The sequence below is a fragment of the Pseudonaja textilis genome, chromosome 1 (genome assembly GCF_049901715.1).
Source record: "Pseudonaja textilis isolate UNSWEBS1 chromosome 1, rPseTex1.2, whole genome shotgun sequence".
NCBI lineage: Eukaryota > Metazoa > Chordata > Lepidosauria > Squamata > Elapidae > Pseudonaja > Pseudonaja textilis.
This window is the reverse complement of record NC_141990.1, coordinates 20063294-20089614: the sequence shown is the minus strand read 5'-3', so window position 1 is coordinate 20089614 and position 26321 is coordinate 20063294.

Below are 26321 nucleotides of genomic sequence, written 5' to 3'. Positions count from 1 at the left end.
ATAATAGGATAAAATTTTGAAAGCCTGATACTTCCTTTCCTTTCCTTTCCTTTCCTTTCCTTTCCTTTCCTTTCCTTTCCTTTCCTTTCCTTTCCTTTCCTTTCCTTTCCTTTCCTTTCCTTCCCTTCCCATTCTCTTCCCCTCCCTTCCCTTCCCTTCCCTTTCCTTTCCTTCCCTTCCCTTCCCATTCTCTTCCCCTCCCTTTCCTTTCCTTTCCTTTCCTTTCCTTTCCTTTCCTTTCCCTTCCCTTCCCTTCCCTTCCCTTCCTTTCCTTTCTCTTCCCTTCCTTTCCCTTTCCCTTCCCTTTCCCTTCCCTTCCCTTTCCTTCCTTCCTTCCTTTCCTTTCCTTTCCCTTTCCTTCCCTTCCCTTCCTTTCCTTCCTTTCCTTTCCTTTCCTTTCTTCCCTTCCTTTCCTTCCTTTCCCTGCCTTTCCTTTCCTTTCCTTCCCTTCCTTCCTTTCCTTCCTTTCCTTTCCTTTTCTTCCCTTCCCTTTCCCTTCCCTTCCCTTCCTTTCCTTTCCTTCTGTTCCTTCCCTTTCCCTTCCCTTCCTTCCTTTCCCTTCCCTCCTTTCCTTTCCTTTCCTTTCCTTTCCCTTCCTTCCCTTCCTTTCCTTTCTCTTCCTTCCCTTTCCCTTTCCCTTCCCTTTCCCTTCCTTCCCTTTCCCTTCCCTTCCTTTCCTTTCCTTTCCCTTTCCTTCCTTCCCTTCCTTTCCCTTCCTTTCCTTTCCTTTCCTTTTCTTCCTTCCCTTTCCCTTCCCTTCCTCGCCTTTCCTTTCCCTTTCCTTCCTTCCTTCCTTTCCTTTCCTTTTCTTCCCTTCCTTTCCCTTCCCTTCCTTTCCTTTCCTTCTGTTCCTTCCTTTCCTTCCCTTCCCTTCCTTTCCCTTCCCTCCCTTTCCTTTCCTTTCCTTTCCTTCCTTCCCTTCCCTTTCCCTTCCCTTCCCTTCCCTTCCTTTCCCTTCCTTTCCCTTCCTTTCCTTTCCTTTCCTTCCCTTTCCCTTCCCTTCCCTTCCTTCCCTTCCTTCCCTTCCCTTTCCCTTCCCTTCCTTTCCTTCCCTCCTTCCTTTCCTTTCCTTTCCCTTCCTTCCCTTCCCTTCCCTTTCTCTTCCCTTTCTCTTCCCTTTCTCTTCCCTTTCTCTTCCTTTCCTTTCCTTTCCTTTCCTTTCCTTTCCTTTCCTTTCCTTTCCTTTCCGTTCCTTTCCTTTCCCTTCCTTCCCTTTCCCTTCCCTTCCTTCCTTTCCTTTCCTTCTGTTCCTTCCCTTTCCCTTCCCTTCCCTTCCTTTCCCTTCCCTCCCTTTCCTTTCCTTTCCTTTCCTTTCCTTTCCTTTCCTTTCCCTTCCTTCCCTTTCCCTTCCCTTCCTTTCCCTTCCCTCCCTTCCCTTCCTTTCCTTTCCTTTCCTTTCCTTTCCTTTCCTTTCCTTTCCTTTCCTTTCCTTCCTTTCCTTTCCCTTCCTTCCTTTCCTTTCCTTTCCTTCCCTTCCCATTCTCTTCCCTCCCTTCCCTTCCCTTCCTTTCCTTTCCTTTCCTTTCCTTCCCTTCCTTTCCGTTCCTTTCCTTTCCCTTCCCTTCCTTCCCTTCCCTTTCTCTTCCCTTCCTTCCTTTCCCTTCCTTCCTTTCCCTTCCCTCCCTTTCCTTTCCCTTCCTTCCCTTCCTTTCTCTTCCCTTCCCTTCCTTTCCTTTCCTTTCCTTTCCTTTCCTTTCCTTTCCTTTCCTTTCCTTCCCTTCCCTTTCCCTTTCCCTTTCCCTTCCTTCCTTCCCTTTCTCTTCCCTTCCCTTTCTCTTCCTTTCCTTTCCTTTCCTTTCCTTTCCTTTCTTTTCCTTTCCTTCCCTTTCTCTTCCCTTTCTCTTCCCTTTTTCTTCCCTTCCCTTCCTTTCCTTTCCTTTCCTTTCCTTTCCTTCCCTTCCTTTCCTTTCCTTTCCCTTCCTTCCCTTCCTTTCCCTTCCCTTCCCTCCTTTCCTTTCCCTTCCCTTTCTCTTCCTTTCTCTTCCTTTCCTTTCCCTTTCCCTTTCCTTCCCTTCCTTCCCTTCCCTTCCTTTCCTTTCCTTTCCTTTCCTTTCCTTCCCTTCCCTTCCCTTCCTTTCCTTTCCTTTCCCTTCCTTCCCTTCCCTTCCTTCCTTCCCTTCCTTCCCTCCTTTCCTTTCCTTCCCTTCCCTTTCCTTTCCTTTCCTTTCCTTTCCTTTCCTTCCCTTTCCCTTCCCTTCCCTTCCCTTCCTTTCCTTTCCTTTCCTTCCTTCCCTTCCCTTTCCCTTCCTTTCCTTTCCCTTTCCTTCCTTTCCTTTCCTTTCCTTTCCTTTCCTTTCCTTTCCTTTCCTTTCCTTTCCTTTCCTTTCCTTCCTTCCCTTCCCTTCCCTTTCCCTTCCCTTTCCTTCCCTTCCCTTCCTTTCCTTTCCTTTCCTTCCCTTTCCCTTCCTTCCTTCCTTTCCCTTCCCTCCTTTCCTTTCCCTTCCTTCCTTCCTTCCTTCCTTCCCTCCCTTCCCTTCCTTTTTGTTTCCCTTCCTTTCCTTTCCTTTCCTTTCCTTTTCTTCCCTTCCCTTTCCTTTCCCTTTCCTTCCCTTTCCCTTCCCTTTTCTTCCCTTCCCTTTCCCTTCCCTTCCTTCCCTTCCCTTCCCTTCCTTCCCTTCCCTTCCTTTCCCTTCCTTTCCTTTCCTTTCCTTCCTTTCCTTCCCTTTCCTTCCCTTCCCTTCCTTCCCTTCCCTTCCTTTCCCTTTCCCTTCCTTCCTTCCCTTCCTCCTTCCTTTCCTTTCCTTTCCTTCCTTCCCTTCCCTTCCCTTTCTTCTTTCCTTTCTCTTCCTTTCTCTTCCCTTCCTTCCCTTCCTTTCCTTTCCTTCTGTTCCCTTCCTTTCCTTCCTTCCCTCCTTTCCCTTCCCTCCTTTCCTTTCCTTTCCTTTCCTTTCCTTCCTTCCTTTCCCTTCCCTTCCCTTCCCTTCCTTCCCTTCCTTTCCCTTCCTTTCCTTTCCTTTCCTTCCTTTCCCTTCCCTTCCTTCCTTCCCTTCCCTTCCTTTCCTTTCCCTTCCCTTCCTTTCCCTTCCTCCCTTCCCTTCCTTTCCTTTCCTTTCCTTTCCTTTCCTTTCCTTTCCTTTCCTTTCCTTTCCTTTCCTTTCCTTCCCTTCCATTCCCATTCTCTTCCCCTCCCTTCCCTTCCTTCCTTTCCTTTCCTTTCCTTCCCTTCCTTTCCGTTCCTTTCCTTTCCTTCCTTCCTTCCTTCCTTTCCCTTTCTCTTCCTTTCCTTCCCTTCCTTTCCTTCCTTCCCTTCCTTTCCTTTCCTTTCCTTCCTTCCTTCCTTTCTTCTTCCTTTCCTTCCTTTCCTTTCCTTTCCTTTCCTTTCCTTTCCTTTCCTTTCCTTTCCTTTCCTTTCCTTTCCTTCCTTTTCCTTTCCTTCCTTCCCTTCCTTTCTCTTCCCTTCCTTTCTCTTCCTTTCCTTTCCTTTCCTTTCCTTTCCTTTCTTTTCCTTTCCTTCCCTTTCTCTTCCTTTCTCTTCCCTTTCTCTTCCCTTCCCTTCCTTTCCTTTCCTTTCCTTTCCTTTCCTTTCCCTTCCCTTCCTTCCTTTCCTTTCCTTTCCCTTCCTTCCCTTCCTTTCCTTCCCTTCCTCCTTTCCTTTCCTTCCCTTTCTCTTCCCTTTCTCTTCCTTTCCTTTCCTTTCCTTTCCTTCCCTTCCTTCCTTTCCTTTCCTTTCATTTCCTTCCCTTCCCTTCCCTTCCTTTCCTTTCCTTTCCTTTCCCTTCCTTCCTTCCTTTCCTTTCCTTTCCCATCCCTCCTTTCCTTTCCTTCCTTCCCTTCCTTCCCTTCCCTTCCTTTCCTTTCCCTTCCCTTCCTTCTCCTTTCCTTTCCTTTCCTTTCCTTTCCTTTCCTTTCCTTCCTTTCCTTCCCTTCCCTTCCTTTCCTTTCCTTTCCTTTCCTTCCCTTCCCTTTCCTTTCCTTCCCTTCCTTTCCTTTCTCCTTCCTTCCTTTCCTTTCCTTTCCTTTCCTTTCCTTTCCTTTCCTTTCCTTTCCTTTCCTTTCCTTTCCTTTCCTTCCCTTCCTTCCTTCCCTTCCCTTTCCCTTCCTTCCTTCCTTCCTTCCTTTCCTTTCCTTTCCTTTCCTTCCTTTCCTTCCTTCCCTTCCTTTCCTTCCTCCCTTTCCTTTCCCTTCCTTCCCTTCCTTCCTTCCCTCCCTTCCCTTCCTTTTGTTTCCTTTCCTTTCCTTTCCTTTCCTTTCCTTTCCTTTCCTTTTCTTCCTTCCTTTCCTTTCCTTTCCTTCCTTTTCTTCCTTCCTTTCCTTCCCTTCCCTTCCTTTCCTTTCCTTTCCTTTCCTTTTCTTCCCTTCCCTTTCCTTTCCCTTTCCTTCCTTTCCCTTCCCTTTTCTTCCCTTCCTTTCCTTCCTTCCCTTCCCTTCCTTTCCTTTCCTTTCCTTTCCTTTCCTTTCCTTTCCTTTTCTTCCCTTCCTTTCCCCTCCCTTCCTTTCCTTTCCTTCCCTTTCCCTTCCCTTTCCTTCCTTTCCCTTCCATCCCTTTCCTTTTCTTTCCTTTTCTTTCCTTTCCTTTCCTTTCCTTTTCTTCCCTTCCCTTTCCCCTCCCTTCCCTTCCTTTCATTTCCTTTCCTTTCCTTTCCTTCCTTTTCTTCCCTTCCGTTCCTTTTCTTTTTCCTTTCCTTTCCTTCCCTTCCCTTCCCTTCCTTTCCTTCCCTTCCATTTTCTTCCCTTCCTTTCCCTTCCCTTCCTTCCTTCCTTCCCTTCCCTTCCTTCCTTTCCTTTCCTTTCCTTTCCTTTCCTTTCCTTTCCTTTCCTTTCCTTTCCTTTCCTTTCCTTTCCTTTCCTTTCCTTTCCTTTCCTTTCCTTTTCTTCCCTTCCTTTCCCTTCCTTCCTTCCCTTCCCTCCCTTTCCTTTCCTTTCCTTTCCTTTCCTTTCCTTTCCTTTCCCTTCCTTCCCTCCCCTTTCTCTTCCTTCCCTTCCCTTCCCTTCCTTTCCTTTCCCTTCCTTTCCTTTCCTTTCCTTTCCTTCTCTTCCTTTCTGTTCCTTTCCTTTCCTTCCTTCCTTCCCTTCCCTTCCTCCCTTTCCTTCCTTCCCTTCCTTCCCTTCCTTCCTTTCTTCTTCCTTCCCTTCCTTTCCCTTCCCTCCCTTTCCTTTCCCTTCCTTCCCTTCCTTTCTCTTCCTTTCCTTTCCTTTCCTTTCCTTTTCCTTTTCCTTCCCTTCCTTCCTTCCTTCCTTCCCTTCCTTCCTTTCCTTTCCTTTCCTTTCCTTTCCTTTCCTTTCCTTTCCTTTCCTTTCCTTTCCTTTCCTTTCCTTTCCTTTCCTTTCCTTTCCTTTCCTTTCCTTTCCTTTCCTTTCCTTTCCCTCCCCTCCCTTCCTTTCCCTTCCCTCCCTTTCCTTTCCTTTCCTTTCCTTTCCTTTCCTTTCCTTTCCTTCCTTCCCTTCCTTCCTTCCTTCCTTCCTTCCTTTTCCTTCCTTCCCTTCCCTTCCCTTCCTTTCCTCTCCTTTCCTTTCCCCTTCCCCTTCTCATGCCTTTGCATTCACCTTGACTCCAGGTGACTGTTTGGATCAGCCCTTGTAGTTTTCTTGGGAAGATTTTGGAAGTGTTTTGCTACTGTCTTCTTTTTAGGTCTGAGTGGGAGTGACTGGCCCATTCGTCCAAGGTCACAAAGCTGGCTTTGTGCCAGAGGGGGATTAGAACTCATGGTCTCCTGGTTTCTAGCCTGGTATCTTTGAGCGACACCACTCTGGCTTTCCATTTTCTTTTCCCTTCCTCCATTACCAAAGAAGAACAATCTAGAGGGATGAAATTGACATGGGGCAGGAAGTCCTACTGAACAGTAGAACATAAATATCTAGAGAAACAAATTGTCTACCCTACCTATTTGAGAGACTTAAAAGCCAAGATTGCTCTTCTAGCAAAAAGTCATGGTGGCACAGTGGTTAGAATTCAGTTCTGCAGGCTACTTCTGCTGACTGCTGACTGCCTGGAATTTGGCAGTTCGAACCTCACCAGGCTCAAGGTTGACTCAGCCTTCCATCCTTCCAAGGTCAGTAAAATGAGGACCTAGATTGTTGGGGGCAATATGTTGACTCTGTAAACCACTTAGAGAGGTCTATAAAGCACTGTAAAGTGGTATATAAGTCTTAAGTGCTATTAATATTGCTATTCTCTGATCCTTGAGAGATTTCCAAGGGCCTGTAAAGATATTCATTCATCCCCTCTATGGATCAAGAGAGAAGTGCAATTTCAGAAGAAGATCGATGACCTTGGAGATCTTTTTCCAAACTGCAGCAGAACATCTAATGCTCTTGCCTCTGTTACATCAGAGCTCTGAGAAAGTGACTTTTTAGTTTCTGGACATGTATCTCATGAGTTTATTTATTTACTAGATTTGTATGGCTGACCATCATAAAACACAACTTTGACAGCTCACAACAACGGTAAAATCTTGGATTCATCCATTGTGAAGCTAGCATTTTTATTTTGACTCCTGTTGGTTGCAATAGCAAGAGTTTTGTGTTGTATCATAACTTTTTAAAAAATACAACCAGAAGGGAAAATAAGTAAAATGCAATTTTATTTCTCCTTACCATAACAAGTAGAATTTTCCCTACTGGGAGCTCATTTCTCACAGTGGGATTTTTCCATCAGAGGTTTCCCTCCCCACAAGGAAATCTGTTAGTTTTAACAGTGTCATATGTAAATTTCTCTTTCTCTCCTATTGTTTCAAGCTTTTCTGCAAGTTTCTCTAGTGCTCTCAAATTAATAGAGAGGCATTGAACAGTCTTACTGGGAGCTGTTTTGAAGTGCAAGATTGAAAATTGCTATAACTTATTGCATAAGTTCCAATTAATGTTTCTAATCAAATTTGAGAGGTTTAGAGCTGGGGTCTAAAGAAAGAGCTGGGAAGAAAGAAAGAAAGAAAGAAAAAAGCACCCACCTAAAGCACTGCTAAAATTTACAATTTTAGTTTCATCAAGCAGAATTCTAATATACTGTATATTTTCTGGAGGGCCAAGTCTTCCATTAACTCTTTCAAGCAATATTGCCAGCACCACAAGCAGTCCGATAACTTGGAAATTTGATGGATAGGTTTTAAAAGGGTGACAGTCAGATTTTCATTGTTCACTTTTCAACTGACTGAAATGCTCTGATGCTGTCTTTACAACCTTTTTAAATATGCCACAGAATTGGCATATTTAATATGACACAAGAGGGAAATTATTACCTACTTGGGGGAATTGGGATATTAATGGTATTCACTTAATTACATTTTATTTTAATTAATATTCTACTCATTTGTTGGATCAGCACTTAGAATAATGCTGGTTTAATTCCCTGGGAATAACTATCAGTACTGCTGGCACCTATCTCTTCTTATATACCCTTCACTTGCGTGCTTTCCCCTCTGGCTTTCTTTCCCTCTGTCAGGAAAAAGTTGGAAGGAATACCTGAACTCTGAAAGAAATTTTGATGTGGATATCTCTGAAAAATCTACTTTTGAGAACTGGCTGCAAGCTGGATCCGTATAGACATGGGGATATAATGCAGGGGATTTTCAAAAAAGCAATGAAGATATTCAAATTTCTCTGCAGGGGTTGGAATTATAAAATATTTAGTCTGTTTCCCCGCAAATAATTGGCACATTAAAATTTTGTGTTTGTGTATGGGGTGATGGTGGGGCATCATATAAGAGCAATTCCAATTCTACATACTTCACCACAGCTTTCACTTCACACCAATTTCTCCATTCTTTCTCCCCTCTGAATGTTTTATTTGTTTATTAAATTTCTATGTTGCCCATCTCCTCTGTAAGATTTGAAATATTTCATTTGAAATGTGGTACTTTTAAAAATAAAGTCTGCCTGGAAGGATTGCATGCATCATGATGGACCCCATTAATTCTGTACAGAATGAGAAAAATACAACCCAAGTTTAAGACAGACTGTTCTCCAGTCAACCCCATGCCATCTTATTGTTTTAAGAAGTTTTTCTTAATGTCTGTTGGTTCTAATCTTGTCATCAGAGTGATCTGCTTGGGCTGATTCATAGCAGTATGTTAACTGCCTTAACGTATTCCATATTCTATCCTATACAGTGGGGACTGAACTTTTGATTGCTTATTTATGTGATCGTAAAGTGAGACATTATGTAACCATATCGCTTAGTGGCTGCAATCCCGCCAATCTCTGTTGCCATCATTAAGTGAATTTTACTGATTGTTAGCCAAGGATCCTAGCCAAACCAACCTATTCTAGAATGTGGGTCAGTTTATAAAGTTACTAAGAATATTTATAAGTTGGGAGGGAGGGAATCAATAAAATCAATGGGTAAACAGCACAGGAACATAGAACTTACCTGCCCTACGCTGATCAGAAAAAAAAAAAGGCAGGCATAGCACAGAAACAACTCTTGTGAAACTAGTAGTTGGTTGTAGAGCAAAGGCCAAGAATGGGGAGATAAACAATTGAATTGGCCAAAGCCCCTTCCTTTTTGTACTTGTGTTGCAGAGATAGTATTCAGTAGGCTCTTCTGACCAGTTCTGGAGAACCGGTAGTGGAAATTTGTAGTAGTTCAGAGAACCAGCAAATACCACCTCTGATTGCCCCTGCCCCATCTATTCTCTCTCTCTTGAGTCCCAGCTGATTGGCTGGGTCTTCTTTTGTTGCCCTGCACAGGAGAACGGAGCTGGAAAGCAGGTTAGTGGGGTGGGGAGGGAATGGGGATTTTGCAGGAACTTTCCCCTGGAGTGGGGTGGTGATGGAGATTTTACAGTATCCTTCCCCTGCCATGCCCACCAAGCCACGCCCACAGAACTGGTAGTAAACTTTTTGGAATCCCACCACTGCTGTGTTGCAATATAAACAAAAAGGAGAGGGCTTTAACTACATGGTAACTCTTTCCTGTTTACTTCTATCACTTTCCAAGATCCATATGCATTTGGCAATTTCTTTCCTCAATGTGGGAATATCATCCAAAAGTTTCTGCAATAATAAATGTGTCCACCCCTCCCCCAAATACATCAAAATTCTTCAGTTTTAGCAATTGGTTTAAGTTGCTGGTTATCCCCTTTAAAACCCTACCTGGCACAGGGCCAGGTTACTTGCAAGACCACCTCCTTCTGAGGGTATCTGCCTGTCCCACTAGATTGGAGATGATGAGCATGCTCCAGGACCCTTCCCTGAAACATTGCCTTCCACTGGAACCTCGCAAGTATGCCTTTTCTGTGGCTGTTCTTACTTTATAAGGTACATTCTGTCCAGAAATCCAGCAAGCCTCAAGCCTCTTAGCTTTCTGGGAGACTATTAAAATCCAGCTCTTTGCTCAGGTGCTGTGCTACATGATGGAGCCTGTGGAAAGTTGTTAGGGCAGCCCGGGAGGTTGATTGAGGCACAGGGATTTTAGTTTTCCATATGTGTTTATAGTTTTGATAGTTTTATCGCTTTGAGCTTTTCAGGAACTCAAACAAAGTCCCACCAACAATAGATCAGGAGGTGATGGACTCTTCTCTGTTGGAAGCTGTATGGCCCTCTGTTGAGGATGTTGTAGTAGTGGATTCCTGTGGATTTATTCCACAGGGAATTGTATTAGATACTCTTGAAGGTCCTTTCCTTCCTTCATCTTCAGTGATCACCTGCTTCATGATCCTTCAGAGTGATGCTCCCTGTGAAGTAACCTTTTGTGCTGCTAAGGATTGAACATCTTCCTCTATGAAATTGCATAGGAGCTGGGATTAAGAGATGGTAAGTGTGGGAGCATCTGTTTTTTCCAGTCCCTGCTGGGGGATTCTTACTTAGAGCCAATTGACTGCACATAGAGAGTGACAAAAGATAATGTTGCTCATTAGGAAAATCATCAAGCAATCAATTTGGTCAGACATTTCTCCAGGCAGTTACATCTGACATTACTCCTCCGCTCTTACTCATGCAACTCCTGACCTTTCTGAGATTTTACTGCCTCTTCCTTCAGCTGGCATGACAGCCGCACAGAAAACGGTGACACTGACTTTCAGCAGTTAATGACCAGTTTAACAATCACAGTTGACTACCCACAGGAACTTTTCTCAAAATTTTATAATTGTATTTGTTATACAAATGCCATTGGCAAGGAAGTTCAAAACAAGGCAGATAATTATCCTGCATGGCTCTTAGTAGTACAAAGCCCAGGGACTATAAGAACACCACTCAGAAGGACTAGGGGTGACATGGTAGCAGTCTTCCAGTATTTGAGAGGTTATCACAGAGCAGACAGGATTGACTTATTCTTCAAAGCACCCAAGGGAAGGACACGAAGTAGCATCTGGAAGCTTATCAAAAAGAAATCCAACCTAGAATGAGAAATTTCCCATCGAGAACAATTAATCAGTGGAACTCCTTGTCTCCAGAAATTGTGGGTGATCCATCAATGAGATTTTAAAGAAAAGTTCAAAAAACATTTGTCCAAAACGGTATAGGTCTCCTGCTTGATCAGAGAGTTGAACCTCCAAAATCACTTCCAACTCTGTTATTCTGAATTATGTTTGGTTCTGCATCCATCTCTTATTTCCTTCTTCAATTATCTCCCAGTGCCTTGGATATATGTTTTTATAATGTAACACTCTTCAATTATCTCCCAGTTCCTTGAATATATGTTTCTATCATGTAACACTCACACTCTTTTTAAAGTGCTAAGTATATGAATGCCATAGCTATAACACTAACTGTAATAATAGCAGGAGTATTGCTATGGTAAGGGCGACTGATGTCTCTCAATAAGCAAAGTGCCTTCTCAAGACAGAACAATTGCAATGCACTCAACCCTGATGATGTCATTGTTGGAGGGGATGATGATGATGATGCATTTATATTCCTGTCCTTCTTTTTGGAGTTCTAGGCAAATATCCACATTACTTCCAAGATGTCCTAACATCTATTCTAAGAGGTAGATTAGCCTGAGAAATAATAACTAGACCAATCATTCACAGTTAGAGACTCAAACTTGGGTCTCCCCTGACCTCTTAACATTCAGTTCACTGCAGCACATTAGCTATCAATGCATGGACTTCATAGCTACAATGTCAAAGTTAGGTACCGACTGATTCAGAAATGCTAATGAAAATGATTTCTGCCATCTTCTTATTTCATTATGAAACAGAATCCCTTGTCATTTGCCCTTGTTGGTTTGTGGTCCTTACTCAGTCGAGCTTGCAGAGAAGATATCTATTTGACAAGCTCTACAAGAAGATTAACAGATTCACATAACCACTATCTTTGCTTAAGAATACAAAGATCTGCCTATTTCAATTGTCACTGTAGAACTTGGCATCTAGATACTCACTATCGTTGCCACCTTCTTTTGATGATACCAATGTCACCAGGTGTCTAAACTTGTCATTTGGGTCATTTTCTTGAACATGTTCTGTAAAGACATGGAACGTTTTTGAATCCCAGGGTAGGAATCATCCATTTTTCAGAATCTGAGTGCCATGACATGGATGGAGGCCATATTTTACTCAGAAGCTCTGAGGTTGCCACAATTAGTGCTTGGGAATTTGGGAGGGGGGATTTCATAGAGCAGTGGAAGATTGGACTTAACAACATTCTTTCACAGGAAGCCAAGGACATGTTACCCTGGACTCGGAGGCAGGGGTGGGATTCAAATTTTTTAACAACTGGTTCTGTGGGTGTGGCTTAGTTGGTGGGCGTGCTTGGTGGTCATGTGACTGGGTGGACATGGCTTGGTGCTCATGTTATTGGCTGGGCGTGGCCAACTCAATATCACTCACATCGAGGCACGCATCTCCTCGCCTGGCTTCTCATGACTGTGGGGATTCTGCAACAGTCGTAAATGTGAAAAATCATCATAAGTCACATTTTTCAGTGCCATTGTAACTTTGAATGGTCACTCCACACAAGCAAAGTACCAGCAAAGGAGGGAAAGAAAACTCCAGAGAAATTCCTGAGACAGGAAGTTAGTCCTGCAAAGAATGTAATAAGGGTTAACAGAGAGGCAGTTTCTGTAAGCAACACCAGAATGTTTCCTTCCTGCCTTCCTTACAGGATTAAGCCAGTAATTTCTTCTAACAACCGGTTCTCTGAACTGCTTAGAATGTTAACAACCGGTTCTAGCGAATAGGTGCAAACCGGTAGAATTTCACCCCTGCTCAGAGGGGAATGTTTGGAGGAATGGCTCCAGTTGGGATGATGGTTGATTGGGCCATGTGATGGATGGTGGGTGTAGGGAATGGGTTTTTAATTTTCCTTTGGGGAGAGAAAACCCAGAACTCTCAGATTCAGGTTTTCCCAGATGTGCCAATGTGACTTCTCTAATAAAGTCTTACTTGGATGAACTTTGTTTCTGAGTGCTGAATGAATATGGGGAGTTTCGTTGGAACACTGACAGATGGAACAATATCATAAATAATGCAAAGCACGTAAGTTTCAGGAGTGTTTCCCCCCCACCTTCCTTTTAAAAATTTGGGTTCTATCTGGTTTAGGTTTTACAATGCAGTTTTAATTTCTTTTCCTCTCCCAAAGCGTCAGGAAATTATGTGAATAGTTTTTGAGTGTGCTGGATGGGAGTAACTTTAAGAGTTGCAAAAAGAGGCTGGAGGGAAATATGTGAACTTGGGGCTCCACCTTTGCTCTAGAGACAAGGAAATGGGACTTTTTTTTCCCTGAATGAAAACAGCCTGGGACAGATGCAACTCCAGTACAATTTGACATACGAGTGATATTTCTGGTGAAGTTAAAATCCTAAAAGAAACATGGAAGGAAAGAGCGATGTGGGTCTAATTACCAAAGTGGTTCTAAAAGTCTGTTGGAGGGTCAGGTTGGGTGAAGATCATACCTATTAGAAATGTATTTCTTAGATTAAATCCTAGTATCTTAAGGAGGTGAAAGGAGTGTCCCTTCCAACAACAATTCTATGATAAGGTTAGCTAAGAAAGGAGGATTGGGCCAAAGTAATCTAGTGTAGAAGAGCAGGTGGCGCTGGAGGGGGTGGAGTTAAGAGTTTCATCAGTTTAGAGTTGTTGAGTTTCCACAAATCCAACTCCTCCTAAATTCTATTGACCTTTGTCTGGTATCAATTTAATGTTGAACTTTACTTAACTGTATTCTTGTGCATAGGTTTGAATAAATCTTCTATGCTACAATCTTATGGATGGTTATGATTCTTTGTGGCTGACATCTAGCGAAGTCCATGGCTCAGGGTAAACTTGTATCTACATCTCCTCAAATTTAGCATCATTCTGCTGTACAGGGTCCCCATTGTGGTTCACTATAGTCCTCAATTATTGTATTGTTTGCATTATTGTGGCAAAAATTTGGCAGATCATAATTTTTTTTTTAATGAAATGGATTTTCTTTCAAAGACCTGTGAAAAGAATACAATGAATTCCCTAACTGCTTTCCCAGAATACAGAGCTTTTCTATGCAATGTTCTTAAAAGTACATAATTTTTAGCGTAAAATCTACAAAGCTTTTAAGGCTCAAATTTCCCTAGAACCTTTTCTTTAATGCAAATTGTCCATATAAAGGCTTTTCAAAAACGTTCAGATGAATGTGCCTTTTGACCATTGTTTTCTGGCAACTAGCATTTCAAAGCACATTAGCTCTAATCGAGATATAATGCAAGACAAATATGCCTTGATCGACCTATTCTCCATTTGCCTTTGAAAACTTTCCAAATCTGCAGTCATCATCATGTTTAGTAATAATACTGTAAATTCTTTTTGCAGTTTTGAATTTTTCAAGTCAGTGTCATTCTCCTTATCCATCAGATAATTTGCAGTAAATAAGATGGGTTTATAAACCAGAAAGAAGACAGATTAATATGGTAGTTAAAATACTGGACTTGGATTAGGAATATTTCAGCTATGGAAAACCCCTAAGTGACTGGGTCTGTCACTCCCAGTCAAACTTCCATCATAGTTATTCTATCGTTGGTGTCAGAATGACATCAACAGAAAAAAAGGAAGTAAAGTTGTACTAAACTAGGAAGGCTGCTGATACATAATGGGGTATTGTCAGCTGTTAGACCCGACTTGAAATGAATACTAAATAAATACTAAAACTACTATTATTATAGGAGCCGTGGTGGCACAGTGGTTAGAATGCAGTATTGCAGCTAATTTAGCTTACTGCCAAGAGTTTGATCAAAGTTGACTCAGGCTTCCATCCTTCTGAGGCTGATAAAATGAGGGCCCAGATTATTGGGGGCAATATGCTGACTCTGTAAACCTATCATGCCCCCATTGGAGTCTGAATCTGCAGGGGAAGAAGAGCTGGAACAAGAGCCGACAGAGATCAAGAGGGCGGCTCCGTTGGCTTTGGAGGAAACTGGGAAAGGGCAGAGCCAGTGCAGACAGAGCTTGACAGGATTGTAGGTTTGTAGAGAGGGAGGAGCAGGAGAGACAGAGCTCAGGTGGCCACTCCCTCCTGATCCTAGAGCACAGGGAGAAGAGAGAGAAGGCGATATCAATGCAGACTGATCCAGCTAGGACGAAGGAGAGTGCCCCACCCCTCCTTCACAAGGCATACCTGGGGACTAATATGTAAGGAGGTGCTGGTGGGAGGGGCATTTGTTGGGAACAAGTGTTGAATCTGTGGAGCCTCTTGTGCACTTGCCAATGCCTGGAGATTACTGTGCTCCCTCTTGTGGGGATTGCCCCGTTTGCCTGCTTCGCTGAACTTCTTGGCTCTGGTTATTGTGTGTCTAAACTGGCTTACTGGACTACTTGCAGCCAGAGGCTTTTGAAGGTGCATGTGAGAGCTTTGCTCCGGGACTTGTAATAAACGTGGGGACGTTTGGGGGCAAAGTTGAAGCAATAAAGGGGAGTTAGATCTGGCTGCGTTGCTTTCGTGCCATGCCCCGGGTCATCACAAAATCACTTAGAGAGGAGTGTAAACCACTAGGAAGTGGTATATAAGTCTAAGTGCTACTGCTGTAGGGTTAAAGTAACAGAATTTTGCAAGTCTGAAAGAACAAGGGAGGGTCAAATCTGAGATGCTTTCTCAATTTACATTTCTGCTTTGGACTCAGATATCTTTTACCTCACTGTTGTCCTGGTTGTGACTCTTCCTTCTGTTCCTCAAGATTATTCTCATTGCATGCAAAAAAGATTGGATTGCATGCAAAAAATCCTGACGTTTATCCTCTATAACAGATTTGGGGAACTATGGCCCCTTTATGACTTCTGAACTTCAACTCCCAGAATTCCTGGGCCAGCAAGGCTGGGTCAGAAATTTCTGGGAGTTGAAGCAGAGGTGATATTCAGCAGGTTCTGACCAGTTCTGGAGAACCGGTAGCGGAAATTTTGAGTAGTTTGGAGAACCGGAAAATCCCACCTCTGACTGGAGATTTCACAGTCTCCTTTCCCCTGCCACACCCACCAAGCCATAACCACAGAACCAGTAGTAAAAAAGTTTGAATCCCACCACTGAGTTGAAGTCCATATGTCATAAAAGGGCCATAGTTCCCCACCCCTGCTCTAGAACAACATAGGAACATAGTTAAATACTGTATCAGTCTGGGTTCACACAACATACAAAAGCAAAAAAAAAGGTGAACAGTATAAATCTTATCATATTGCAAATGCTTCTAAAAGATCTTTTCTTGACTGTGATAAGCATATTATATTGTGTAATAATTGCAACATGATAAAATTTGTAATGTTCACCTTATTGGGTTTTTTTTGTGGCTTCAGTATGTTGTGTGAATCCAAACAGCCTATTATTTCTTTATTATTCACTGCATTACACAAATACAGTGTTGTGTGAATGCATCAAGATGGACCTTTGATCCAGCTTAATCTAATGCATTGTCTACAAAGACTGGCAGTGGCTTTTCTTCCCAGCCTCACTGGAGATGCGGAGAATCTAATGTGAGATCTTCTGAGTCTTTATTTAATGAGAATTGGGATTGGCAGCTGGCCGTTAAATAAGGCAGTCACTAATGAAACTGTGCATATTACCTTACTTTAGCTTTATTTTACTTTACAAATATGCTTAGATCATAAAGGTAATAAATATGAGAGTACTCATAAAGTTACTTTTTCATCATTGTTGTAACTGCAAACAGTTGTTAAATAAGGCAGTTGTTAAACAAGTGTACAAGAATATATGTTCTGCCATGGAACTACAATTTTTAGGAATTCCAGGAATCTGAGAGCACAGAGATGATGCTACAGGGGATTGTTAGCTTTTGAAGGATTATTTTTTCATTTCTACATGTTACCAATCTGGTTCTGTGGGCATGGCTTGGAGGGCATGGCAGGGGAAGGATACTGTAAAATCTCCAGTCAGAGGTGGTATTTGCCAGTTGTCCGAACTACTCAAAATTTCTGCTACTGGTTCTCCAGAACTGGTCAGAACCTGCTGAATACCACCTCTGTCACGATTCTTTGTAGAATAATACAAGGTCCTTGCCTGCCCTGTCTTGCGTCCATGGAATGAAAAGGGCGGGAGGGAAAATTCAGAACTGAGTCCAATAAAACCTTTGTTATAGAGGACATGAATCTAAATATCATACAGATCTGAAGGAAAAAGGAAAAGAGGTACAATTTAGAACTTGGATAAAAGTGCTTCAGTTTTGAACAAAAGGCACTGATTGATTGATTGATTGGCCCTGCCTTGGGCCATATCAAAATGCAGAGTTCCAGAAACAAATTATTACTGAGATATGATAAAAGCAATTTAAAATGGAATTGGATAAAGTACAATTTAAAATGAAAAGGGAATAAAATGACAGTCTAAGATGAAAATGGAATAAAATACAATAATTTAGAGTATAGATAAAATATGATAAAAATTATATTTTGGTGTCACCCCTACAATTTACTCCAATCAGTCCCACATATGCAGTTCCCAACCGAACCATTTTGCTTAAGCCCTGTGCTGTGTGAAACGTTATTTTCAGATTCTGGCCATACATAAGGTAAGTTGCTTTGTTTATGAGATTGAGCTGAGAAAAGAATAGAAGTTTTAGAACAGGGGTGTGAAACTCATGGCCTGCAGGCTGGATGAGTCATGCGCTGGCCACACCCACGCCCGGTTTAGCAAAGGGGAAAAAGTTGCGATATGTCATGTGATGCTGCTGTGATGCTGTGAGTTTGATGCCCATATTTTAGAAAATAAGAATCAGGAACTTGTGCTGAATTTGGTCCTATTAGTGTTTTATGAATCTGGCTTTTCACTAGGATCACATCTACAATCTTCTTGCCAGCTGCAATTCTCCAACTTTTCAGCTCTAAGCCTAATCAAGGCTGCTTAGTGGCAAATTATGACTTAAAGCTCTTTTATGGAGATTTAGGGTGATTTAGTTATTTTTAAAAACTCCAGACAAGCAATGCAACATTTTTAAGCCGGTGGCCAGGGAGCTGAGTGGGCACATTCCATTTTGCTCAGCTATGAGGATGTTCTTTTTTTTTTCTATGATAGTTAAGCCTTGCAACTCAGCTTGCCATTAAATTCCTGCAAGACATTCTACAACAAACTTTTTGAAAGATGTTACTGGTCCCAAATGTAGCAGAGTCGACAAATGTTTTGGATCATTTGGAAAACCATATGATGGGCAGGTGCCATGTGAGGAATGTCTATTGATCAAATGGCAGTCAAGCTGAACCCACACAGAAACAATCTCCTCCTTCCTCCCATTTATCAGAAGGTGAATGTGGTCCCAGAACATTCTCTTCCAGCCCATCAACGCTTTTATGGGGCCTTGAGGCTATATATAAGCATAGTGCTTAGAGGCTGGTGTTGGCTTTGCAAAACGATAATTCTGATTAGGTTTCTTTTATTAAAGGAAGCTTCAAAAACTGAACTAAGGCATGGAACCTGATTAGCATTAAGATAATTGTCTGGGAGCAATGAGCACAATATCCCATTTGCCTGCTCTTGCAATGAAGTGTAAAATGGTATGATAATGTTCAAAATATCATGCGGTTGCCAGCAAGCGTCTAGCATAATGTACGGTATCATGACATAGTTCAGAACAAAGGCCGTTCAAATCAATGGAAATGCTGATCTAGAATCTGAACCTATAACATGCTGCCATGAGTTTCAGTATGTCCAAGATATTGAGACTCTAGAAAGAGTGCAGAGAAGAGCAACAAAGATGATTAGGGGACTGCAGGCTGAAACATATAAAACTGCAGGCTAGAACGGTTGCTGGAAATGGGTGTGTCTAGTTTAATGAAAAGAAGGACTAGGGTTGATAGCAGTGTTTCAATATTTCAGGGGTTGCCACACAGAAGAGGGAATCAAGGTATTATCCAAAGCCCCTGAGGGCAGGACAAGAAGCAGTAGATGGAAACTGAACGAAGAGAGAAGGAAGCTAGAACTAAGGAGAAATTTCCTGACAGAACAATTAATCAGTGGAACAATTTGCCTCCAGAAGTTATCGATGCTCCAACACTGGAAGTTTTTAAGAAGAGATTGGACAACCATTTCTTTGAAATGGTATATAGGGTTTCCTGCCTGAGCAGGAAGACCCCCCAAGGTCCCTTCCAACTTGGTTATCCTTTTAAATTATGTTCTGTTAAGGATACCTTCCTTGATATCCACCAGACTTACATCTAATTTTAATTTTTTGTTGATTCTTTCACTTAAAAGATGGGAAAATCCAAAGCTTAGTCTTAGATCATTAGGTCCCACGAATCTGAAAATTTAGATCCTGGTCATTTTAAATACCATAACTAAATTCCTCTTGAATGCTTACCTGGCGCTTCTAGCAAGGTTGTGCAGATAGTGAGTGCAGCAATGTGATTGAAGATCCACCCCTTTTCTTCAGGTGTATCTGGAATCCCTTGCAGTTTCCTTCAAGCAGTTGGTATGGTTCTTTGCTCAGCTGGGTAGACCAAGAGGAGAGAAAAAGCAGTCTCCTTTTCCAGCTCGTTGAAATTTATCTTCATTGCTTTGTGCTTGGGAGACAAAGCTGGTTGGAGCAAGTATCAGAACTCCAGAAAGGCTTAGAAAGACAATAGGCACATGGCCACCAGCTTGGTTGCTAATGACCCTGTGCTAATGGGGGGAAAGAGAGAGGGGAGGGGGAGAGAGAGATGCATTTCCATTGTGAGCAAATTGACATTTCTCCAATCTGCAGGAATAAAAGGTTTTCCACCCACCCCAACTCCCCACACTATGCAAGGAGCAATTTTCCTTTAATTCTTTCAAACTGCTAAAGTGTATTCTTAGCCCGACTCCTTTTCTTGCAGACAAACAGCCTCAGGAGGGACAAATCAAGCCAAGCGGACTCGTGCTTGCCTGCTTCTTGTTTTCCATCTTTTTGCTTGTTTCCATGTCTTCCCCATTACGTGCCGTATGTTAGACTCATTACCAGACTAAATATAAACTCATAAATAAAAATAGCAGCTGCAGGGAATGCACAGAGGGCAGGATGGCATAATTACTCCAGTTGGACTTGAGCCAAGGCAGGAGGCATGCAGTGACACAGGATCTTAATTACCACAAGTGGCCTATTTTGAGGAGGAGGGGGGCCTTTGGAAAGACGGCACTTATGGAAACCAGACTCTACAGTGACTTAGTATCCCAGGGACCTTCCTCCTCCATCAGGCCCCTAAGTGAACATCTCCACCTGCTGGTAATCTTTGGCTCTGCACCATATGCCCTCAAAGCTCTTTTGGGAATCCTGCATCGTATAATTTGCTTTGTGAGTGATCAGGACCAGCAGGGAAAAAAAAAAAAAAACTCTGGTTTTCAGTGACCTAAAATGCATTTAGATAAGACTCAAAGAGAAGGTGGGGATTCTGGAATAAGGCTGGTGGAGATGCCATTAGAAACCACAGAGGCAAATGAGCTACCAACCTGAACAAAAGACACACCCTTGAAGGGAAAATGACACCCATTCTTAGAAGAAGAGGAGAAAGAAATGATAAACATAACTACATATTGCTTTTTCTCTTTTCAAATGGAGAAGGGGAATAGGAGTAGGAGGAAAATGAAGAGGAGGATATGAGCTGCGGGGTGGAATGCAAAAGTAGCAAGTGATTTTTAAAGTTGTATTTATTTACTAGATGAATATCCTATCTTTATTCTGTGCAACTCAAGGCATATTATTTATTGTTCAAAAGTAGTATAGTTATCTGTTTTATCTGCCACAATCCTGGATGGCTTACAAACAATGAGTGAAAACAGTGAAAACCAAAAAAAGCACCTCCAAATCTCTCTGTACTCCTGGATGCAACACATCCTCTTATACTTGCAAATAGGTTTAGTGGGCTTCAGCCACACATTACCCAGAACCAGGGCTTTTAAAAGATTTGAGGCAGAGGCTGCTATGAGAAGATGCCCAGCCTAGGTGCCACTCAAGGGCAACATTTAAGGGAGGGTACCTGGAGTATGTCCAGGGGTGGGATTCTACCGGTTCGCACCTATTCGCTAAAACCGGTTGTTAACATTCTAAGCAGTTCGGAGAACTGGTTGTTAGAAGAAATTACTGGCCTAATCCTGTAAGGAAGGCAGGAAGGAAACATTCTGGTGTTGCTTACAGAAACTGCCTCTCTGTTAACCTTTATTACATTCTTGGCAGGACTAGACTTCCTGTCTCTGGAACTTCTCTGGAGTTATTTTTCCTCCTTTGCTGGTACTTTGCTTGTGTGGAGTGACCATTCAAAGTTACAATGGCACTGAAAAAAGTGACTTATGACCGTTTTTCACACTTACGACTGTTGCAGAATCCCCACAGTCATGAGAGGCCAGGCGAGGAGATGCGTGCCTCGATGTGAGTGATATCGAGTTGGCTACGCCCAGCCAGTCACATGACCACCCAGCCGTGACCACCAACTAAGCTACACCCACAGAACCGGTTGTTAAAAAATTTGAATCCTACCCGAGTACATCCATCCTATCTGACCTGGGAAAATGTCAGATACTCTCTGAAAGATATGGTTCTGCAAATAATCTAACCCCTGTGCCATTCAGAGCTTTAAAGGTGATAACCTGCACCTTGAATTGCACCCAGAAATAACTTGGAAACTAGTGCAAATCACACAGCAGCAGTGTAACATGGACAAACTGGGGTTCCCAAAATTGTTGCTACATTCTGGGTGATGTCTCACTTCTAGATGGTTTTCAAAGTCAGCCCCATTGTAGCCATCCAACTAGGAAGTCATCAGGACATGAGTCATTGTGAGCAAAACCACCTGGTCCAGGGATGGATGTAATTGTCTCACAAGATGTACTTATAAAAAGCCCCCTGTAGCGGAAGTGCTATTCGACCAGTTCACACCTATTCGGGTGAACCGGTAGCGGTTATTTGGCATGGGTCACCGAACCGGTGGCAATCCCTGGCTGGACACGTGCCCAACCTGGTCGCCCAGTCGCTCACTTGTGATTGCTCTCCTAGCTTTCCATTCCCCACATCCTCTTTCTCCCCGGGGAAAAGAAAGAAAGGCATGGACGCTGCAAGTATCACTTTCCCCGTGTGAGTTAAAGTGTCTGGAGTGAGAATGAGTGCGGTCTGACAGAGGAGGTGGGGGTGAATCGAGCCTTGGAGCACTTTTGCAACGTAAAAGAATCCACTCAAGCCTTGGAGAAATTTAAAGGAGCTGCTTCCAAAATACTTGTCTGTTAAGTGCGCGCTCTCTCTCTCTCTCTCTCTCTCTCTGTATGAGAGAAAGAATGAAAGAATGAAAGAAAGAGAAAGAAAGAAAAGAAAGAAAGAAAGAAAGAAAGAAAGAAAGAAAGAAAGAAAGAAAGAAAGAAAGAAAGAGGAAGGTAGAGAAAGAAAGAAAAAAATAGGAAGAGAGAGAGAGATAAAACTTTGTGCTATTATTTTTAATTGTTCCATTATTTATCATGTGTTAATATTTTACACTGTCCCTATACCGAGAGTGATTTTTCTGCCTTTTTTTGCCCAGGGCTACCACATATTTTTCAGGGTTTACATACATTCAATGTCAATAGTCCAGAGCATAAAATACACATGTGTTTGACAAGAGTTGAAAGGGACCTTGGAGGTCTTCTAGTCCAACCCCCAGCTCAGGCAAGAAAACTGAGGATGCCAAACTCTGAGGAGAAATCCTGGGAAAGGTGTCAGAATAATACTTAGAAGGGCCCTTGGGGTGAAATACCACTTCAGAGAAATGGCTGTCCAGTCTTTTCTCAAAAACTTCCAGTGATTGAGCACCCAGAACTTCTGGAGACAGGCAGTTCCACTGGTTAATTGTTCTCACTGTCAGGAAGTTTCTCCCTAGTTTTAGTTCTCTTTGTTCAGTTTCCATCCATTGTTTCTTGTTTGCTTTCTGCTTCTTTGGAAAATACATTGTCCCCCTTTCTTTGTGGCAGCCCCTTAAAAGCCTGTTGCCTATCACACTCTTGAGTAAAGCATGTGAGCCATTTCCTCCTTTCGGTGGTCCATGAAAGTACATCTATAGTATGCAAATAATAAAGTCAAAAAGGTGAACAACATTTTTACAGAACTATAGATAAGTTGAGGCTGGGTGACAAGGAATGGCTGGGAGGGGGAGGGGCCAGGTGAGGCACCCCTTGATGTGAGTGACATTGAATTGGCCACGCCCACCCAGTCACATGACCACCAAGCTATGCCCACCCAGTCACATGACCACTAAGCCACACCCACCCAGTCATATGACCACAACCCACACCCACCAAATAAGCCACGCCCACAGAACCGGTAGTAAAAAAAATTGAATTCTACCACTGCCCTGTAGCTATGACTGACACCTCCTTAATCAGGAGTGGTGAGTTCAGGAAGATTCCCAAATTGCACAGCAGTTCAGTCTGGGAGAGTATAACCCTGGCAAGAGTCAAGAGATTATATCTCACCGGACCCAGAAGGACCAAAGACTCAGAACTACTCCATCTTGCTAGGTTTGAGTCAAAGCCAGTTTCTCTCCAGCCTGACTTTTAAAAACCCCAGGCATTGGGTCAACAACAGGATAACATCGCTTGGTTAGCCAGGGGGTGTAGATGGATAAATAGACATGATTTCCTATGCCATTGAATACCATGTAGATATTGAAGAGGATGGACAAAAGATCCAAGCCTGGGGATGTCCCAAATTGCAGAGGTTTAGAGTTTGACCTTCTCCCTATTCCAACACTGACTGGAACCTGCCACAGAAAACAGCCATAGAACATGTCCCCATTCCCAGCTCCTGAAGCTGGTCCAGAAGGATGACGTGGTCAGTGGTGTAAAACTCCACCAAGAGATCAAGGAAGTCCAGAATGGATGTATCATCCCTGTCTTAGACCCTTTGTAAGTCAGGGCAAGTAGCAACAACCTTCACCCAATCAGTCATTTACTACTGCTTGAACTCAACCACATGCTGCCTTCTGGGAGGCCATAACCAACCAGGAGCGGGCATGATCCAATGCAGAGATGGCAGAGTTCCCATCCCGATCATCCTGTCCACTTCCTTAGGTGCAACCATCTAAAACCATCTTCCCTGATAACAGAATCTAGGCATACTTTCAGTCACTTCCATAGGACCTGTCCAGCTCATGTCCAACTCTAAGCAAAAGTTGAGCAACTTCATCTGACTGATGCAGAGAATATTCATCATACCACCCTATCAAAGGCTCCGCTGTCCCTCTTTACCCAGAAGAGTCCTGTTAATCAAACAGAACAGAGCTGGAAGGGACCTTGGAGGTCTTCTAGTCCAACCCCCTGCTCAAGCAGGAGACTTTATACCATTTCAGATAGGTGGCTATCCAGCCTTGTCTTAAAAACCACCAGGGATGAAGCACCTACAACTTCTGAAGGCAAGCTGTTTGACTGGTTAATTGTCCTCACTGCTAGGAAGTTTCTACTTAGTTCCAGGTTGCATCTCTCCTTGATTAGTTTCCATCCATTGTTTCTTGTCCTGCCCTCTGGTGCTTTGGAAAATAAATCAACCTCTTCTTTTTTGTGGCAAAGAATCCTAAACAGCCCTGCTTACAGATGCAAAGAGAAGAAAAAAAAAGTGAACTTGCTTCACCACTCTTATTGCTACAACATAGTAGCTCTTTCTCTTTTCTTCTATCTTTGGCTAGAAAGTTTCTGCAAACTGGAGGAGTGCAAGTGGTGGAGAAATAAGTGGATGTGCACGGATGGGTTCAGAAGATTTGTTAGCTCCCCCCCAAAAACCCTCCTCTCAATGCACAAAAGAGATAACTGCTGGGTCAGCAGCCTTAAAATAAAATATCAGGAATGGATTAATTCTTTGGTTGAATGTAATTCAGCACATTTTGTATGGCCATTATATGAAATCAATGCCTTGAATAGTGAGGTCTGCTCTGGTCATTTTGCTGCTGCAGAGAGGAAGAAATGGAAACAGGAGATATAATTATCAGAATGGAAAATTGTTTGACTGGGAAAAGCTGGCTGGGACTAAATATGCTTCCTTCTTCTGAATTATAAGGAACATTGTTTCATTTCTTGGCTAAATACATAGTTCCAGTATTGGCCTTTTGGCAATGACTTGCAGAAATTATTAGTGGGAGTTCATTAATCAGAATATTTCTGATGGAGGTCAAATTTATGAGCAAGAGGGAAGGCATTTTCTTTTTAGTTTAAAACAGCCTTCTCCAGCCCAGTCACTTCTAGAACTGTTGGAGTTCCACAGCCATCTATTCAGCATGAAATCCAATGCCCCTGATGGGCGCTGAATTGCTGGATGAAATGCTATACTGTATGCATTCAGGAGTGTCTGTAGGGTGAGATCAAAAAAGATACAGAAAAAAAATTGCATGTTAGAAAAAAGGGGTGGAACTTTGATCGTGCCATCTTCTTTGATCATGCCATCAACCTAGAAATAAGGGGGGATTTTCTAACAGTGAGAACAATCAACCAGTGGAATAGATGTTGCCTTCAGAAGTTGTGGGAGCTTCATCACTGGAGGCTTTCAAGAAGAGACTGGGCTGCCATTTGTCAGAAATGGTGTAGGGTCTCCTCTCCTGCTTGGGCAGAGGGTTAGACTAGATGACCTACAAGGTCCCTTCCAACTCTGTTAATCTCTGTTAAGATTAACAGAGATTAATAGATTTAATCTATTAAATCTTTGCAGCATGTGGACATCCTTAAATTCATTGGTCATCAGAGCAGGCCTTGTGTAGAGACTCCTGGTCATGAATGCTGCACCGAGGATCTCCTCTTCTACGTCTGATGGCCAGCTACAGAATTCCTGATTGAGAAGGAGGAATCTGGGAGCATGTTTATCCTCTTTGTTTTGCCAAGAATGAATGGACCTATACATTTGAGCAGTTCCTTTAATTTAGGGAGTGATCATTCTTAACATACAAACACAGAGAGACAGACGGTGAGGATAGATAGCAGCCCCAAACCATTCCTGGTTGGTTTCCAAACACCTAAGCTGGAGCAACAATGTTTAATATTTGAACAGGAGATCATTCCAGGTCAATAGGTGAGAAATTCCAGGTCAATAGGTGAGAAACTAAAGGAAGTAATTGAAGAAGAAAGTAGTTAAAAACCCTTGTTATCCTCTGGCCAAGAAAATGAGATGGATAATGTCCGTAGAGTCATCAGGAGTTGTGCTTTATTGCAAGGATACTTTTCCATCTTTTTCTCTTACACACACACACTGACCGACATACCCATCAAGTCCTTCCCAAGTCCGTCTTGGGAGGTTCATGTTTGGACAGATGTCATTGCAGGATATTCATGTCTGGGCAGATGTTCATGTTTGGGGAGATATTGCAGGATGTAAGCTGTTCTGAATAAAGCTGCCTTTTACAATTGATTGACGGTGAATTTGTCAATGCTGATGGGGTCCAAATGGTGCTCTAAGGTGCTTTTTTCTCCAAAAGGCAACTGAGCTGCTTTTTTTTTTCTTCCTTGAGGAAGAAGAAGACGTTTTGCTTCTCATTCAAGAAGCTTCAGTTTCCTTTTAAAGCAAAAAGCACCTTTGGGACAACTAAGACCTGGATGATAGAGAATCTCCACAGACAAGTAGTGCTTTAAAATTGTTTTGAGATTGCACCCAAGGCTTCATGTCTATGGAGATTCTCAGTCACCCAGGTCATGGTTGTCTTAAGGGTGCTTTTTTTCCAAGAGGCAACTAGACTTTCTGGTTTTTCTTTGAAGACATTTTGCTTTTGATCCAAGAAACTTCTTCAGCTTCTTCAGAGCTGAAAATATAAATGGGGATTGCTCCCATCCTGACTTACACTGTTGCAAGTAGAAGGGAAGATTCAAAGGTGACCTAGTAGACTGGCCTGACTCTCCCAGGACCTGCCATGCTGTTTACATTGAAAGTGGAGAGCCAGGGGATTCAAGAGAATGAATCTCATTTACCTTGACTTCCTGTTTCACTGGGCTTACTGTCTATGGAGATTCTCAGCCATCCAGGTCATGGTGGTCCCCAAAGGTGCTTTTTCAAGAGGCAGCTGGACTTTCTGCTTTTTCTTTGAAGATGT